The sequence below is a fragment of the Neltuma alba genome, unplaced genomic scaffold (genome assembly GCF_004799145.2).
Source record: "Neltuma alba isolate B1F8T4 unplaced genomic scaffold, ASM479914v2 tig00006172_pilon, whole genome shotgun sequence".
Classification (NCBI taxonomy): domain Eukaryota; kingdom Viridiplantae; phylum Streptophyta; class Magnoliopsida; order Fabales; family Fabaceae; genus Neltuma; species Neltuma alba.
The window spans coordinates 115,693-133,240 of NW_021634372.1; the positions used below are offsets into that span (position 1 = coordinate 115,693).

The 17,548-nt window shown below is 32.1% G+C and overlaps 1 pseudogene; it reads right to left on the reverse strand.

Annotated features, from left to right (window-relative positions):
- Positions 1 to 8,575: 8,575 nt before the first annotated feature.
- On the reverse strand, positions 8,576 to 17,176 carry LOC114749775 (succinate dehydrogenase [ubiquinone] iron-sulfur subunit 2, mitochondrial-like; annotated as a pseudogene).
- Between the last annotated feature and the right edge of the window lie 372 nt (positions 17,177 to 17,548).

The window sequence follows — 17,548 nt, forward strand, 5'->3', positions numbered from 1 at the left end:
CCTTATTTCAAATTTTGTTGCAACTTATTTTCTTTTTCTTTGACTTTCTGTTTTTAGCTTTTTCTATACATTTTCTTCTCTGTATTGCCTTTTTCTATTTCTTTTTCTTTTGTTTTCTTTTTCTCTTTCTTTTTTTTTTGCATCCAAACCCAAGAAGGCAAAGATATAGACTTTAATGATATACTTTTCAAAATAAAAAAACCAAATGTGACACATGTAAAACACTTGCTAAAAAGCAATGAGTGAAATGAAAGTGAAGGCTCAAAGGGGTGAACAAAGGTTAAATAAAATAACTTGTTTTTAGGTAAAGAGTTTAGAAATGAATGCTCTGATCATCTTCACAAATCTAGGTATTAATACAGCTTTTGGAAAAAAAAAAAAAGAATCTAGACAAGTTTTGGAGGTAAACCAAAACTAGGTGAAAATCACACAAGATAAGAAAGAATACATGGTTCAAAAATCCTTTCATCAAGGCTTTTTCCAAGATGTTTCCTCCTTAAGGGTCAAGCTATGAAATAAGGTTAATAACACTGCACCAAAAGTATTCTACTATGCTAACCAACTAAGAACAGAAATCACTCAAATCAAATGCAATCAAACTCAGCCGTGCAATGTTCATAAGCATTGTGCAAGATGATTTTAAAAGAGATCCCCAAGGATTACAAAAGTCAAGTCAGCGACAGAAAAAACAGTAAATCACCCATACAACAGTGCAAAACACTGAGGCGAATAACAACAGGAGGAATAGGGACCAACAACAAAATTCCTAAGCAAGAATTACTCTCAAATAATGCGATGCAATTCAGAAATCAACCAATAAAGCAAAGAAGAGAGCAATTATAGCAGCAATATTTAGGAAACAGGAGCAAATTCAAAGGCCTTTTTGTTTTGTTTTTTGTTTTTCTTTTTTTGAAAACAAATCCTAACAAAACATAACACTTACTCCCCCACACTTAATCCTTGCATTGTCCTCAATGCAAGCTTAGACTAAAGATATGAATAATTGGAAGCTCAAAATGTGCGAGGACAAGGTAGGGAAAGTACTGCATGCAACTAATAACAAACAATAAAACAAAACACAAGCACCCTTTTACTGCTGGCTATGTCCCTCCCCTACACTTATCTCGCAAAACAAGCAAGTAATTCAAAGGATAAGAGTTAAGGAAGGAAAGGGACAACCTTTAGAACGAAATCTCTGCAAACTCTTATAGGAAAAGTTCTCATCCCGGATGAGAAACATATATCTCTTTAGTGTGCTCACTTTTCCATTGACATTTCTTGGTGGTGAGGGTTCCTAAAAGAGAAACATTGAACTAACAACAGTATCTAGTCCAAAAAGAAAAACTTGGAGAGATCTAGAATAGCATAAGTATACGTGAGTGGCAAAATCTTCCAAGTAAATGTCACACCCAAGAAAGTCAATAGGATTCTTTTCTATCGGAATCAAATAATCAGGAATATTTTCAAAAATTTCTCGTGTATGCAAAGCAGAAGATGAAGAATGCACTAACAGTTGTTGGAGTACATCACATCACTTTAGCTAACACAAGAGGTGGGTGGAAAAAAAAAAGAGTGGAAGAAGAAGAAGATTCATGCAGGATATGATTATGCAATGCAATATTATTATTTACATAGCTACTTAAATCAGGAGGCAAGTCACAAGAAAGAATTAGACGAAAAGATTCATTCTTATTTACAATTTTTTCTTTTAAAATTTTTGAATCTTTCCCTACTAACTCATTAGAAGCATGCAACTCAATCGGATTTTTAGAAAGATAATTTCCAAGGCTATGGTCAAATTCACATTTCTCCACAAGATCAACATCCAAGCGATTCACATTAATATCATGCTTTATATTGTTAGCATTTTTAGTACTAGAAAGCAATACATACACTTTACCAAAATTCTGCTTTTGCAACCCAACAAGTATATCATACTTGTTATCAATGCAATCCATGCATATAGTGTGGGCATTGCAAGAATAAGATAGAGGTTCATTCAAATCAGAATCAATTGCACCATCCAATCTAGCACTAGAAAGAGAAGCATGTTCTTCACACAAAGAAGCAATGACAGTGAAAGTAACATCATCAACTAAACAACTACTATTATAAGTGTTCAATTGAGAATTTTCAAATGTGAGCAATTGAGAATACAATTGGAGTGATGGGTTAGGTGATTAATGGGAGGGATGGTTCATCCAAGAAGGGTCATGGATAGAGAGGTGAATAGGCATTTGAGACTCTAGCTGAGCTTGGAAGGAGTCCAATTGTTGTAACAACTCTTCAATCTCTTGAGAACATGTTGAATTAGAAGGTGCTTCATTCCACGTACTATTTCCTGCAAAAAAGTGAGAATGTGAGGGTAGATCATGATTGCTATTAAACCAAGCCATGAGTCATACAATCAATTCCCAACAAAAACCAATATAAAGAAACTCAAAAAAATCCTTAAAAAAACTAGAAAAATCAGAAAACTAACACAAAAACACACAAACAGAAAAATCTAAAAAAATTCCAGAAAATAAAGAAAAATTGAAAAACTGCCCAAAATGAAGGAATTCGGCCAAAATTCACCACACCCAATAGCAAAGCTATTGGTCTTGCCCAGAATGTCAAAATCTTTAGGAAACTAAAGCTCAATTTTTTGGGCAAAAATTTGAAAATTTGACAACAATTTTGAAAATAGATTTTTTTTGGTTTTTTGTTTTGAAAGCAAAATCAACCTTGTCATAGTGATAAATTCACAAAAATGATAAGCTCAAGCATGCAAGGATGAAGAAATCCACTGGCGGTAGCAAAATCACTTTCAAAATTTCAAAGATAACCAAGAATCACCAAGAAAATGTAAGAGGTAAAATGAAAATGAAAAATGCAATTAATGAAAGTACCTATATGCTTCTTTGTTTTAGTTTTTAATGCAATTATATGATGCCAAATGCTAAAACTATGCAATACTAGCTAAAATGCAAATGAAGGAAAAATAAAGATATTTAGTTGTGTTTTTGAAAAATTTTCTATGCAAATGGAAGAAATACTATGAAAAACCAAAAACAAATGCAAACTATTTAAAAATACAAAAAACTAAAAAGCTCAAGGACAAAGTCAGCCAAAATTTGACGCGTAGTTAGTAGGAAACCAGTTTCTTGGCTCCCCGGCAACGGCACCATTTGATAAGAGCCTTTGCCGTTCATCTTGGGGTTCCCAATAAAAAATAAATCCAAACAATGTAATATAGTGCAAAACTCGGGTCGTTTCACTTTGAGGAGCCTTTATTTGAAATCCTAAGCAAACTAAGTATCAAAAATAAAGAATTGACTTGGAAAGAGATTGATTTTCTTTTTAACTAACTAATTGGCAAAATTTAAAAGGATGCAAAATGAGTACATAATTTTTGAATTTTTACTTTATAAAATGGCTATGAATGAAATAAATAAAAAGAATTAACAAGTAACAGCAAATGGAAAAATAATCCTCTAGCACAATGATTAAGGGTATTATTACTTCAATTAATTTGGGAGTTAGCTAAATTCAAAAAACTCTAAGGGCCACCCCTTAGGCTCAGTTTAATTAGAATAATCAACACCAAACCATCTTGAATATTAATTACTCACAATTAAACTATTTCAGCTCAATTAGCCAAAGAGAATCAATGAAAAACAATCAACACTTTTAGTCCAATAACCAAGCCACCTTGAATTACTACTGCATGTTCACAATAATTTTAAAACATAGTCTGACCTAGTACAATATAAAGAAATTAAAGCTAATCACAGCATAATGTTAAATGCTAATCAAAGATTCCAACAACTACAACCAATCTTAATACAAATATAAATCATCACAGCCCATTCAAACATTATAAAATGCATTTTAAAACCTAGAAATCACAATTACAATGAAAAAAGTAAAGATTAGAAGAGCTAAAACTCCACTTTCAAGCTCTAAGTTCAAGCCATAACCATTGCTCTAGAGAATTAGAAGGATTTAGATGCTTCTAACCATCACTACAGCTCCACCAAAATTCCAATTCGGTTCAGCCATGAAGAACAATGAAGATGGAATCTGGAGGAGTGATTTCGCCGTGGAAACTCACTGTTTTCTAGTCTCTTGTGCTATTACACCGTCGCTGATCTATCTCTATTGGCCGCCACTCCTCTAGTTCTGTTGCGCAACGCAGAGAGGAAGAAGATGATGAATAGTGCCGCACACGTAGCCGCCAAGCGCCCCTCGCGTCCTGCTTGTTTGTTCTTCCTCTTTTCTTTTTCTTCCGCCGCCAGCTCATGAGCGCGTCCTCTGGTCCTTCACGCCCAATATGAAGATGGTGATGATTAGTTGTATATTAGGTTGGGGGCAAAATGTTGTGTTTTTTTTTTATTATATTTTTTTCTTTTTTTATTTTTATTTTTATTTTTATTTTTAAATCTTCCAAAAACATGCAAACAAAATTCAAGGATAAGGTAGCATTAATTGTCCTAAAAAATCAATTAGTCACAATTAAACTGAAATATGACAATTTGGTCCCTATAAAATAATAATTCAAAATAAAATATATTAAATCAATTAACAATCAATGAAGGCCAAAAAGGCTAATTAAGTTGACAAAACCCGTATAAAAAATATCAAAATATATAAAAAGAATTGAGTTTGTCAGTCTTGATATTAAATCATACGGGAAGATTGCATGGGTAGGAGTACATGCAAAGCCTCCACAAAACCATTAGATGCATTTGAAAGAAGATATGTAGGAAGACAGCTGACAAGTTCCATTACATAATTGAATTAGTGTGGTTAGCGAAAGGACTGCTTTTTTTAGCGAGAGGACAGAGAACAACAACTGTCCTTATGCTCTTCTTCAATGGCAATTCTTCCACTCCCTTCTCTTGGCTGCGATCTTACATGGAATCATTTATCAAAGTGGAAGAAGATGAAGAAGATTGTGAGGAGGAAGAAGAAATCAATGAAGGAGAGGGTACATGGGAGGAAGAAATTGATGAAGAGATAAAGGGACGCTATTTGAATTTTGAAGCCTAGGCTGAGAGATGAGAGGTTAGGTTAGGGATTCTAAATTCAGAATATCATGTATCCCAATGTGTGACTCATCAAAAGTGAGATAGGAAGCATTGAAATAGGTGGAAAATAGATGCCCACTTGAATAGGATTTGAATTTTAAACTCTGATGAACTAACATAATAGTTGCATTACCAAGCCAGATACATTAAACAAGAAGCCAACTTAAACGCGGCTCGACATCATAATCAAGTAGCTCATGAACAGTGTTTTGTGAAGAGAGCCATCAATAAGCCACATAAGGAAATCGCCTTGGTGGAACATTATGTTTACACATATTGATATTGAGGCTTAGCAGCATGCATATTGTGACAAGAACAGAAGATTAATCAGAATTTATGAAGATTAAATATATAATAATCTTAAAGGATAATTAATATGAAAATCCTTATAATTTAAACCATTGTTTAATTAAGTCTTTATAATTTTTTCCATTTCTATCAGGTTTTTATACTTTCACCCATTTTAAGTAGATTTTTTTTTCTTTTTACCAAGTCATGTAGTTTCACATTATGTTTAATCAGGTCCTGACTTTTTTTTATTCTATAAATTGTAATAATATTCTGCCATAAATATAAAATACAATATTATTAAGTATGATATTATTTAATATTATTACTAAATAAAAATAATAATATTCTATAAATAGTAAGTTATTATAACAATTTTAGTTAAGTATTCTTTAAATTTTTTTTTGAATCAAACACATATTTATATTATTTGTTTTATGATCACAATTCTATTTATTTTTATAATTGAAAAATTAGAATGATAATAATAAAATTTTTAAAACACAAAATATTTGTAATTAGTTGAATATCAATTACTAAAACTAATCATTAATTATTAGTTAAATATATAATTTTTAAAATCATCTAGGCATTAATTTGATTTATTATTAATATTTTTCATTTCGGCAAATTTATTTAATTAATTTAAAATTAAACTAAATAGAATTAAGAAAACAATAACATGATTAAACATTAGATGAAATTATAAGGATGCAATAGAAAGGAATAAAAAATGCTATAGGAAACTAATTAAAAGTAGATAAAAGTAAAAGGATCTAATGGAAAATAAAAAAAGCCTATATAGATCTAATTAGAACTATAAGAAGTTGTAAATTGATTATTCCTAATTTTAAATATACAAATCAAATATCAGAATTATGAAATGGAAAAAAAAATCAGAATTTTGCGTACCAATTACTTCAATCCTCCATGTCCGTCGAGCTGCGCAACTTGCCAACCTTGGAATTCAGCCTCCAAAAGATTTTCTGAAGGCTAAGGGCAAAGCTGATTGGTTGGTTATTTAAATATAAGATTTCAATCTATTTTATCTATTAAATTTATAATTTTTTCGTAAAATGTCCTAAATATAACAGTCAAACCTGGAGAAGGCTTTAACTTTAAATGGTCTCGATCCGATAAGGATTAGTCTCAAGTCCAATTAACTTGTGGCACCCTGAATCTCAAAAAAACAGAAAAGAAAAAAAGAACAAATGGCTCAAATATTAGGCAAAAATGACTAGATCAGAATCTGCGATTTTTTCCCCACAATCTGCATTTTTTCCCCCCATGATTCTGCAACTTCTCTTCTTAATGTTGCAAATTATGTCATATTTCCCAAATATTTGAATCATTTGGTCCTTTTGAACAATTTTTTCTTATTACTTTTGACCATTGAGAATTTGATATTAGAGTTTATTATTTTTGTTAGAATTAATCATACAAAATTGACTCCATTTAGAATTGAGATTAGTAAAGCTTGATTTATGTTGGGAAGATATTACTTTTAAAAGTGATATCGATAATGTGAAATATTTTGGAATATTGTCGTAAAATACACGTTTAGATATTTAATTATTGAAATGAACATATGTCTATGATATAATATTATATGACTTGAATTTGCAAAATTCTAAATCAATGTCAATGACTTTACAATGTTGCCTTTTGACAAAAAAAAAGAAAAACCTTAAAGTCACCCTCATTCAATTTCATGTTGACCAACAGCCTGCTTGGTATAGTGTTTTGGGAGGAAAAAGTAACTTATAATTATGGTAAATCACTTTGCAAATTTTGGAAGCTGTTTGTCACAGCTTTTGACATATTTGACTTATGAGTCAAAAGCTGCTTTTTTAAACATAATTATAAAAACATCTAAAACTTATATATGATTTATGCAAAAGCAGCTTTTTGAAATTAAAAGACATTTTTGCCCTTATGTCCATATTGTTCTTATACTTTTCTCTATTTCTTCTGCTTCCAAATCAGTTTTTAGTTATTTATTTTTAATATTCTCTTGAGTGAAAATAATTTTTAACAGCTTTTATAATATTTTTAATTTTTCATATTATTTTTTTATATTTACATAAATTATGCAAAGTATATCATCCAATTAATTATTTAATATTATTTGGTTTAAAAATGTTCACATTAACATGATTTCTAAGTTAAATATATTTTAGTCATTAAATATAAATTTTTCCTATTATAATAATATAAAATCATTATATTTTGTAAATTCATATTTTTAATCATTTTTCATTATCTAATAAACTCATACTCATTTTGGTAATCATACAAACTAACTTACTTTTATTCAATTATAATCTAAATAACTTTTATCCAATCTAATTTTCACAAACTAACTTTTATAAAATAAAATTCAAATACAATTCATATTACTCAATTTAACTTTTATCCAATCCAAAAATTCATATTACTCAATTTAACTTTTACCCCATCTAACTTTTTTAAAAGTCAAATTGACAATAATCTGTTTTTTTAATTGCTAATTCAAACGGACCCCAAATCAAATACAAAAATGCAGTTACTGAAATAGTTAGTTGCACAGAACGTTGACAGAGGATGAAGATACTTGAACACGCATTACCTGTTTGCGCGCGTGAAGCAGCGCCGCAGGGTCCAGGTGCGACTCGGGGTTCAAATATTTTGGAATATTGTCATAAAATACACGTTTAGATATGTAATTATTGAAATGAACATATGTCTGTAATACTACCTCCTATCCTTAATATAGGATCTTATGTGACTTTTTAGTCCTAAATATAAAAATCCGATACACTTTATCTCTAATGCTTATACATTTTTTTTCCCTAAAGTAGTCATTATAATAATAGTAGTTTTAGTTAATACACTTGATTATCAAGGATGTTTTAGAGAAGATAATACATATTTATTACAAATAACTAACTTAACTTATTTTTTTTAATCTACTCAAGCTAGTCAACTAACTCCTATATTTAGGACTAGAGGTAGTATAATATTATATTATTTGAATTTGCAAAATTCTAAATCAATCAAACTAAATTAGAATTTTTAAATGTCGATGAGATTACAATGTTGCCTTTTGGAAAAAAAAAAAAACTTGAAGTCACCCTCACCCAATTTCATGTTAACCAAATCAAATCCAAAATGCAGTTACTGAAATAGTCAGCCGCACAGAACGTTGACAAAGGATGAAGATGCTTGAAAACGTATTACCTGTTAGCGTGGAGCAGAGCTGCGGGGCCCAGATAATACTCGGGGTTCCACCAGTGGCCAGGGCAGGATGTGCTATACAGCACGCACACAATATGCACTCGTACATCCCGTCAAGCTTAGCCCTATCTTTCTTGGTCTGAGGCACCTGCTTAGCAGGAACCGGGGGTGGGTTCTTCCTCTTCAACCAGGGTTCAATACTCTTGTACTGATTGTAGAAAGTGGTCATGTCCACGACGAGATCCTTGATGACTAACATATGAGGCAAGGGAGTGATCGTGGCTGCAGAGCTCGTAGGGATCTTGGTCAAGCAAGCTGAGCCATTGCAGCCATCAATGGTCATGGCGCCGCAGCCACAGATTCCCTCGCGGCATGACCTGCGGAAAGTGAGGGGGGATCGCTCTCAGCAACTTGGACGCCGGCGACGATGAAACCCTAGACAGTACTGACCTTCTGAACAAACTCGTCGCCATTGTTGTGTGCAAGAGAGAATATGAAAAGAAGGGACGCTGGGGGACACGGGAGGTGATCAAAATCAGAATGGCTAAGGATGAAGAGGAACGATCTTCGATAAGAATTAAGGAAATAAAGAGGGGTATTTTGGGCAATGAGAGACCAAATTAGAGGCTATTTGTTAGTTTACGTCGGAAAATGCTTGAACGCCCACTGGTCGACGTACGTGCTCCCATATTGCCCGCTGCATTCCTCAATTCATTTAATTTAAGTGCACGCGAAGGCGATTTTGAGTTTTTTCAGAATAAAGTGAAACATTATAAATTTACCAACATTTTAAAATTTCAATCTATTCATATTAACTGATTTGAAATTTTGCAAATTCAGGTAATTTCTGGGGTTTTGAAAATATATTTATCATTTTTTAGAATTTGGCCGAGTAAAAATACACATATATAAAGTTAAACATGTAAGTTTATATATGAATGATTTCTTTATTTATGAATTAGTATCCTTTTATTTTAATTGTAACCAATGTAACCCCGAATTGATTCCGATTAAAATTTTTAATTCTCAAACTATTATCTTCCCCGGTTGATTCACCCATTCTCGATGTCTTGTTTTTTCAGTAAGAAAGGGGGATATATAGTAATATATAGATGCTTCCTCGTATGGTGCCGAAAATTCCCGGCGGGGGCTTAGCTGAGACATGGGGATGGGGACCAAGTCAAAGTCAAAGTCAAAGTCCAAACCTCTAGCAAGTGCCAGGTGGGCAGAGAATTAAGGAAGGAAGAAAAATGAGAAATCCATCTGATCTGAGAGGCCTAGAGGGTCCACTTGAGGAGACCAGAAAAGACAGTCCATCAGGACCTACCAAACAATGGCAAACTCAAAGAATCTATGAATATACACGACATCAACAATGGAAATCCGAGATTCAGCGAGATCCAATGGATCCATCACGCGCAAGAAACACGCTAATGGGTTATGGTTCACTATGATTCCAATTCCATAATGTTTCGAGGATCAAATTAATCGAGCCTGTTCTTAGATATTTTACGTTAATCAGATTCCATGGAATTATACTCTTCTCTCCATGCACAAATTGAAATTGTTGCTGATGACTTGGTTCTGTTCATTGTTCCACAATTATGGATTTAACGGTTTCTACAAAAGAAACTATAAAAAACTGTTGATTATGGTTTCCTTGAGTTAACCCAAGAGATTGTAGGATAACGTGGGGCAAAAAGATACTTAGCTTCAATACAGTATATCTTACTGAATATCTTTTTACGTACAGCTAATTACATAATATAAGTATCTCTGGTACCTAATTAATACTACCTCCGGTTTTTAATTTAAGAACTAATTTGACTTTTAATTTAGTTCTAAATGTATAACTTCAATCCATTTTATCTATCATATTTATTTATTTTTTTTTAAGATAGTTCTTATAACAATAGTAATTCTAGCTAATACATTTGATTAACAAAGACATTTTAGGAAGGACAATACTTATTTATTACAAATAATTAACTTAACTAATTTTTTTTATTTACTCAGATTAGTCAACTAGCACTTATATTAAGCACCGAAAGTAGTATAAGATATAGCTTCAATTTTCTGTACAAACTAAGGATGGGAGATAGTACTATAACGGTTTCTACAAATGTCATAAACAAAGTAATCAAAACAACATGCATATCATCACACTGTGTTCCAACCTCTCCTTATTTTACAAATTAATACTTGAAATCTAAACTGGTGGCTGGGTGATTGCTGGGACATTGCCACCTTCAGTTCTCGTCCATTGATCATACAAATTCGAAGCTCTGGTTCTAGTTCTGGTCCACAGTTCATACAAATATGAAGCCATACTTTCACCTATTTCTGCTATTTTATTGCGGTTAAACTATATGAATAGCAGCATTAACCAGACAATGAAGACAAATGGTTGGAGATAGCGAGGAACCAACACTGATATTTGAGCAGTATAAGCCAGACTTCCAAAGATGAAAGCTATCTTAACGGAGCGACTTAAAATAACAGCATCAGGCGGTGGAGTGTAAATCTGGCATTTGAGATGATACCCACATGCAAAGTAATAGAAAAGTAAGCAAATCATGAAAATCATTTAGAGGAGATGAATTGCCAAAGTGCATTTGAACAATCTCCCTTGTCTCTGGAATTAATAGGGCAAACACAGCATGCCAAGGCATTAGAGGGCTGCAAAACCATCAAACTAATTAGAAGTGGTCATAATGCAATCACCAAATAATTAAAATATTATACTGATGGTGAGTATTTGAGTACATATATATATAGAGACACAAACAAATAATACAGACATGATATAAAATTAAACACCAGTTTGTAAACCATGTCAGAGTGACCGGAGTGAAACTGGAGAGGCGCTAGTTCCACCACGATGAGCTCATCGGGGCCACAGGGTTTCACCGCGGAAGCTCATCAGGGTTACCGGGGTGAAACTGGAGACTCACTAGTTCCGTCGGGACGAGCTCGTCGGAGTCACCTTGCTGGATAATATGTATGAAGAGTTAAAAGGAACTACTTGGGATACCTACGTGGGTGAAGTAGGCTGGCTTGAGTTAAGTTTGCTAGAATTTGATGGCGAGGACCGGAATGGTTGTTCCTCCAGGTACAGAGCCTAGAGGAGAGGGGGGAGGAAGCTTTGGCCATTCAGCTTCGATATATATCAAACGTGAAGCATTTTCATGCAGCAAACGGGTGCACCAAAAAAACCCAGAAAAAGCAACGGTTCATCAGGTGATGAGCCCCGAAGCCTGTACCCAAATCGGCCCGTCAGCAATTTCATGCTCTTTGTCTGCTCACCCTTGTCATTTTGGATTCCAATAAAATTGACTCTTTTGTGTGGGAAAAAAAATTAATATCATTGTTAGTTAATAAAATTTGACTCCATTTTAGTTTTACTGTATGAAATTTGAAGCCAATAATTTTGACTCTTGAAATTTAATTTCATTTTAATTTTGATCCCTGAAATTTGATTTCATTGACTTAAGAATATTGGCCTCTGAAAATTAAGATAAAGTTAAATTTCAGGGACTAAAACTACTTGTTTCAAATTTTAGAAAACAAAACAAAAAAGAAATCCAACTTCATGAATCAAAACCATTAGTTTCAAATTTCAAGAGTTAAAACTAAAATGAGGTTAAATTTCAGGGACTAAAGTTGATATTAACCCTTGTAAAAATCATAATCATAAGTGTATCAATTTTTTTAAAAAAAAATCCTCAAATAAAAGCTACCTTAACAAAGAACTTCAAGTAGAATCAATTGGGGTGGGTTGAAAACCTTCTGGCACCATTTGGTATCCAAATGCAAAGCAATAGAAGAGTAAGCTGAAAGCATATATTAAAAATCTTCATTTAAGTGTAAGATGTTCATCTGAAAAGTAATGAATTAGGGAAGCGAATTTGAACAACCATCTTTATTGATGAATTGAGGTGATGTTTATTACAAACAATTATGTATTTCTTATAAATATATTCGGAAGGAATGTAATATATATTAAGATATTACTGTTTCTTTTTATCCCATGTAATAAGCAATCTCTTATACTAAATACTCTTTTAATATATTTTCTCAATCCTAATTCCAATCTCTACTCTTAATTTTCAATACTTCCTACTAAATGGGAGCATTTCCTTTCAAGGTTTGTCCATTTATGAAACATTGGGCTTGCAGGATGTTCATCTAAAGGTGATGAATTGGGGAAAATGCAAAGCTATAGAAAGCAAGCATATCATGAAAATCCATATGCTTGCAGGGTGTTCATCTAAAGGTGATGAATTGGGGAAATGCAATTGAACAATCTCCCTTGTCTCGGGAATTAAGAAGGCAAATACAGCATGCCAAGGCATTGGGCTGCAAAACAATCAAACTAATTAGAAGTGTTCATAATGCAATCGCCAAATAATTAAACAATTATTCTGATAATTAAGGATTGAACCACGCCTTGAAGGATTATGTTATTTATATATAAATATATATATATATCTTTCAAAATATAACATTCTTCCTAGATGCTTATTTTGACATAAAAACTGTTAACGATCAATTGATGTTGATTTCTTTATGTAAAGATAATTATAATTTGAGTAAAATACTCTTATCATCTTTCTGTTTTGTCTTAATTACAAACTTTTCCTATATTTTGAAAACATACACTTAATTCTAAACTATTAATTTTGTCAAGGATATTCTAAAAAGATTCTTAAAATATTTTTGTAATAAAATTTATATTAAAACAAAAATTTATTATCCCATTTACCCTTCATACGAAATCCCTAATTTTACTTTGATACTTCCCAAACTTAGAGAGAGAGAGAGAGAGAATGTGTTTAAAAATTATAAATTATAAATTCAAATAACTTAAACAATCTCTCAAACTTATATTACTTATGATGAACAAAAATATGTGTTGGAGATATATTTTTACCCATTTAAGAAACCAAAATAAACAAGTTTTAGTAAACATGATGAAAAATAAAAATTATAAGTTTATAATAAAATCAAAATTAATAAATTTTATAGTATATTAGAAAGTTCAATATATATATTAAAACTATTTTATGGTTGTATAATTTTTTTGGGGCAAATGTAAGTGTTTAAATACTTATTATGTTAAAGAGGGGCATTTTGGTCAAAATAAAGTTTAATAATAGTCAAATTTAATGGTCAACTAATGGTTTGGGTGGATGGAAATGGAATTAATATAAAAAGAAGGTTAGTATAACATACATTTTAATTTAAAAAGAGATTTATATGTGTTTTCAAAATAGAATAAAGATAATTGTGTAGTTAAAGCAAAATTAAGGAGTCTGGGGTTATTTTTCTCTTACAATTTTAATGCCTTGTACAATTTTAATATATACATATATATATATGGAGAATTATAAAGAAGTCCTGATCTAAAAATATGATTACTAAAAAATCTTAATAATATTTGAGAAGTTGTCATTTATTACTTCAGAACTTTAGGCTTCTTTGTTATACATTATTCAATATATATTGCATATGATATAACATAAATGCATAAACAAACACTTCATCATGAGAATTAATATACCACACGACATGTCTAGTGAATTAAAATTACCCCCCCTCATTTTCTTTTATGGGTACTAATATTACCCCCTTACGGGTCTAGTATAATATTATGTTTGTACCATTTTAAATACTTATTTGGTTTTATTTATAAGTCACTTCCAATAAGTTTTATACAAACAAAGAAAAGCCCTAAACTTCATTAACTCTTATTTAAAATTTAATAATTTTCTAATTTTATTCCCATTTAATTTACATTATATCTTATGTAAACAAAGTCAATACAATAATAAATAAAAGATAAAATTGTACGTATATACAAAAAAATTTCTCTTAATGTCTCATAAATAAGACCAAAAAATATCTTCTCGATCAGTCCTGTATAACCAGAGGAGTACTTGTGGTCGGTACGTAGTTCGACGTTTAAACTTGGTGGCAATCCTCTTGGGGTCGCAATCAGGTTTAAAAGCAAATTTCGGTGAGCCCTGGTCCACCACACCAAAACCATCCTGCTGGCTCTCCTCAAGTCCGCCATTACCACCACTAGGTTCCATCGTGACGAGCTCGTCGGGGTCACTGGGTGAAACAGGAGACACACTTAGTTCCACCGCAACAAGCTTGTTGGGGTCACCGCGTTCCACCGCGACGAGCTCATCAGTTATCGGGATGAAACTAGAGACGCACTAGTTCCACCGCGACGAGCTCGTCGGGTCACCGGGCTCCACTGCTACGAGCTTGTCGGGGTCACTGGGTTCCGCCACGAGCTCATGGGGTGAAACTGGAGACGCACTATTTCCACCGCGACGAGCTCGTTGGAGTCACCTGGCTGAAAAAAAGTTATATATATATATATATATATATATATAAAGAATTAAAAGGAACTACTTGGGATACTTACGTGGGTGAAGTAGCAATGACTAGAGCTGAGTTTGCTAGAATCTGATGGTGGCGGCCGGAATGGTTGTTCCGCACGGTGCAGAGCGTAGAGGAGAGGGACGAGGAAGCTTTGGATTTTTAGCTCCGATGTATTGGCCTTTTTATTTTTTCTTCCTTTTAAATTTATCAATGCATAAAGCATTTTGGTATATGAAAACCTCTTTATTTTTTTCCCTTTACACTTACAAGCATTTTGTTATCAAATATAAGGCATTTTGGTATATGAAAACCTTTTTGTTTCCCCGCTTTACACTTATCAAACATAAAGCATTTTGTTATATGAAAAAAAAAAAAAAAAAAGGCATGAAGCATTGTACATCAGTGCAATCTGAAATATCCCGCTATATTCATGGAACGACCCCTTTCAAAACCGGTTCGGAATCTCTCCTCTTCCCTTCCTATTCTCTTCCTTTTTCTTATATTTTTAACCAATAGATTAATATTTTAACTGTTCAGATTTAAATTTTCTTAAAACTATTATTAAACTATTAAATTATAAAAATAAATAAATTATAAATTATAAACTATATTAAAATTTAATTTTAATGATTTGCAAGTGTACTAAATGTTTTTTAAAAAATTTTATAAATAATTTATAAAAAATTAAAATCTAAAACATTGAAATATGTTAATCTAATGGTTGAACAAAAGAATAGGAGGAAAGAGGATGGGAAAGAAAGATGAGAGGTTCTGAGCCGTCCCGAAACTTGGTTCTGAACCTCTCTTCTTCTCTTCCCATCCTCTTCCTTTCTTTTCTTTTTTTAACTATTAGATTAATATTTTAACGGTTCAAATTTAAATCTTTTAAAAATATTATTAAAATATTAAATTATAAAAATAAACAAATTATAAACTATATTAAAATTTAATTTTAATGATTTACAAGTGTACTAAATGTTTTTTAAAAAATTTTTATAAATAGTTTATAAAAAATTAAAATCTAAACCATTGAAATATATTAATCTAACGGTTGAAAAAAAGAAAAAGAGGAAAGAGGATGGGAAGGAAAGATGAGAGGTTTCGAACCATCCAAAACATCAGCATCAGTCAATTTCACGCTTGTTTGGATTATACCAAGCATTTTGAGATAAAAATCTTTTTACATTCTTAACTTACCTTGTGCTTCATAAATCATAATTAAAAAGTTATTTTTTAAGGATTAGATGGTGATTCCAAACAAGCCTTTCATACTACTAATATAATGCATTGTCTGTCAATCACATATTTTGACAAAATAATCATTATTCTTCGGTTGCTCGCCAAATAATCATTATTCTGTCAATCACATATTTTGACAAAATAATGCATTGTCTGTCAATCACATATTTCGATGATGCACGTGTCTAGGAAAAAAATTAGCTTTTGTAATACTATTTCTAGTTTTAATTATAAGATCTCGTTTATATTTTATAAATGATGTCTTATAATTAGGACTGGAGGTAGTATAATTTAAACCTGCTACGGAAAAAAATGCTCTTAAAACTTTCGTGAAGCTTGTTTCTTTTTTATTCACACACTGTAATTTCTTTGCTCACTCCACGGACCGCAATCTGCAGATTTTTTTTTTGTTTCGTTTCTTTATTTACATCATCATATCATCCTATCATATATGCTATCTGCAATGCCACTGTTTGAACATAAACTTGGATCTTCAGGTCGATTTTAATAGGGGACGTAAGGTCGTGAATGTGTTTTATTTTTTAGGAAATTAAGGGCCTGTTTGTTTACCTATTCTGAAAACAGTTTTTTGTTTTTAAAAACAAAAAAAATAAAAAATCCTGTTTGGCAATTTATTTCCACCTAACTGTTTCTAAAAACAAAAAAATAGAAATTTGTTTTAGAAAACTAAAAACAGGAAACAACTTTTAGATGTTTTTAAAATTTTTGTTTTGGGTTTTCTATTTCCCAATCAAAAACTTTTCTCTGCCCGACTCTTCGTCTTTGCTCCCTCGTTGCTCCCTCAACGCCATTGGAGGCTAGGAGTGCAAGAGTGCTCACCGACTCCTCACCCTTGTGCTCACCTTCTCCTCACCCTCAGTCTCGGTGCTCAGTGCTCGTCGTATTCTCTGCTCGGTGGTTGCCGTCTTCTCCGCTCGGTGGTTGCTGTCTCCAATCTCTTTCATCTTCCCTCCTTAGTCTTAAATCAGTGAATCATCAGCCTCTACTTTCTCATTGTCTGATTATTTTAGTGGGTCTTTGTCTAAAACTTGATCTACATCATTTAATGGATTTTTTGTGTAGCATTTGAGGTCTAAATATGAATGCCTCTAGGAAGATTGTATTTACTAAAAAGGATTACGATGACCCCACCACCGAATTGAAGTTTCAGGGTAGCAAAACAAAAACAAATAAAATAAGATCAAAAAATAGAGTCAGGAATATGCAGGTCAACCGCCGGGGTCTATCCATAGAATAGATGAGCTAGCCAATCATAGATTGATTTTTCACAGTCCAAAGGCGTATCGTCGATATTGTTATTATTACTAATAGTGGGG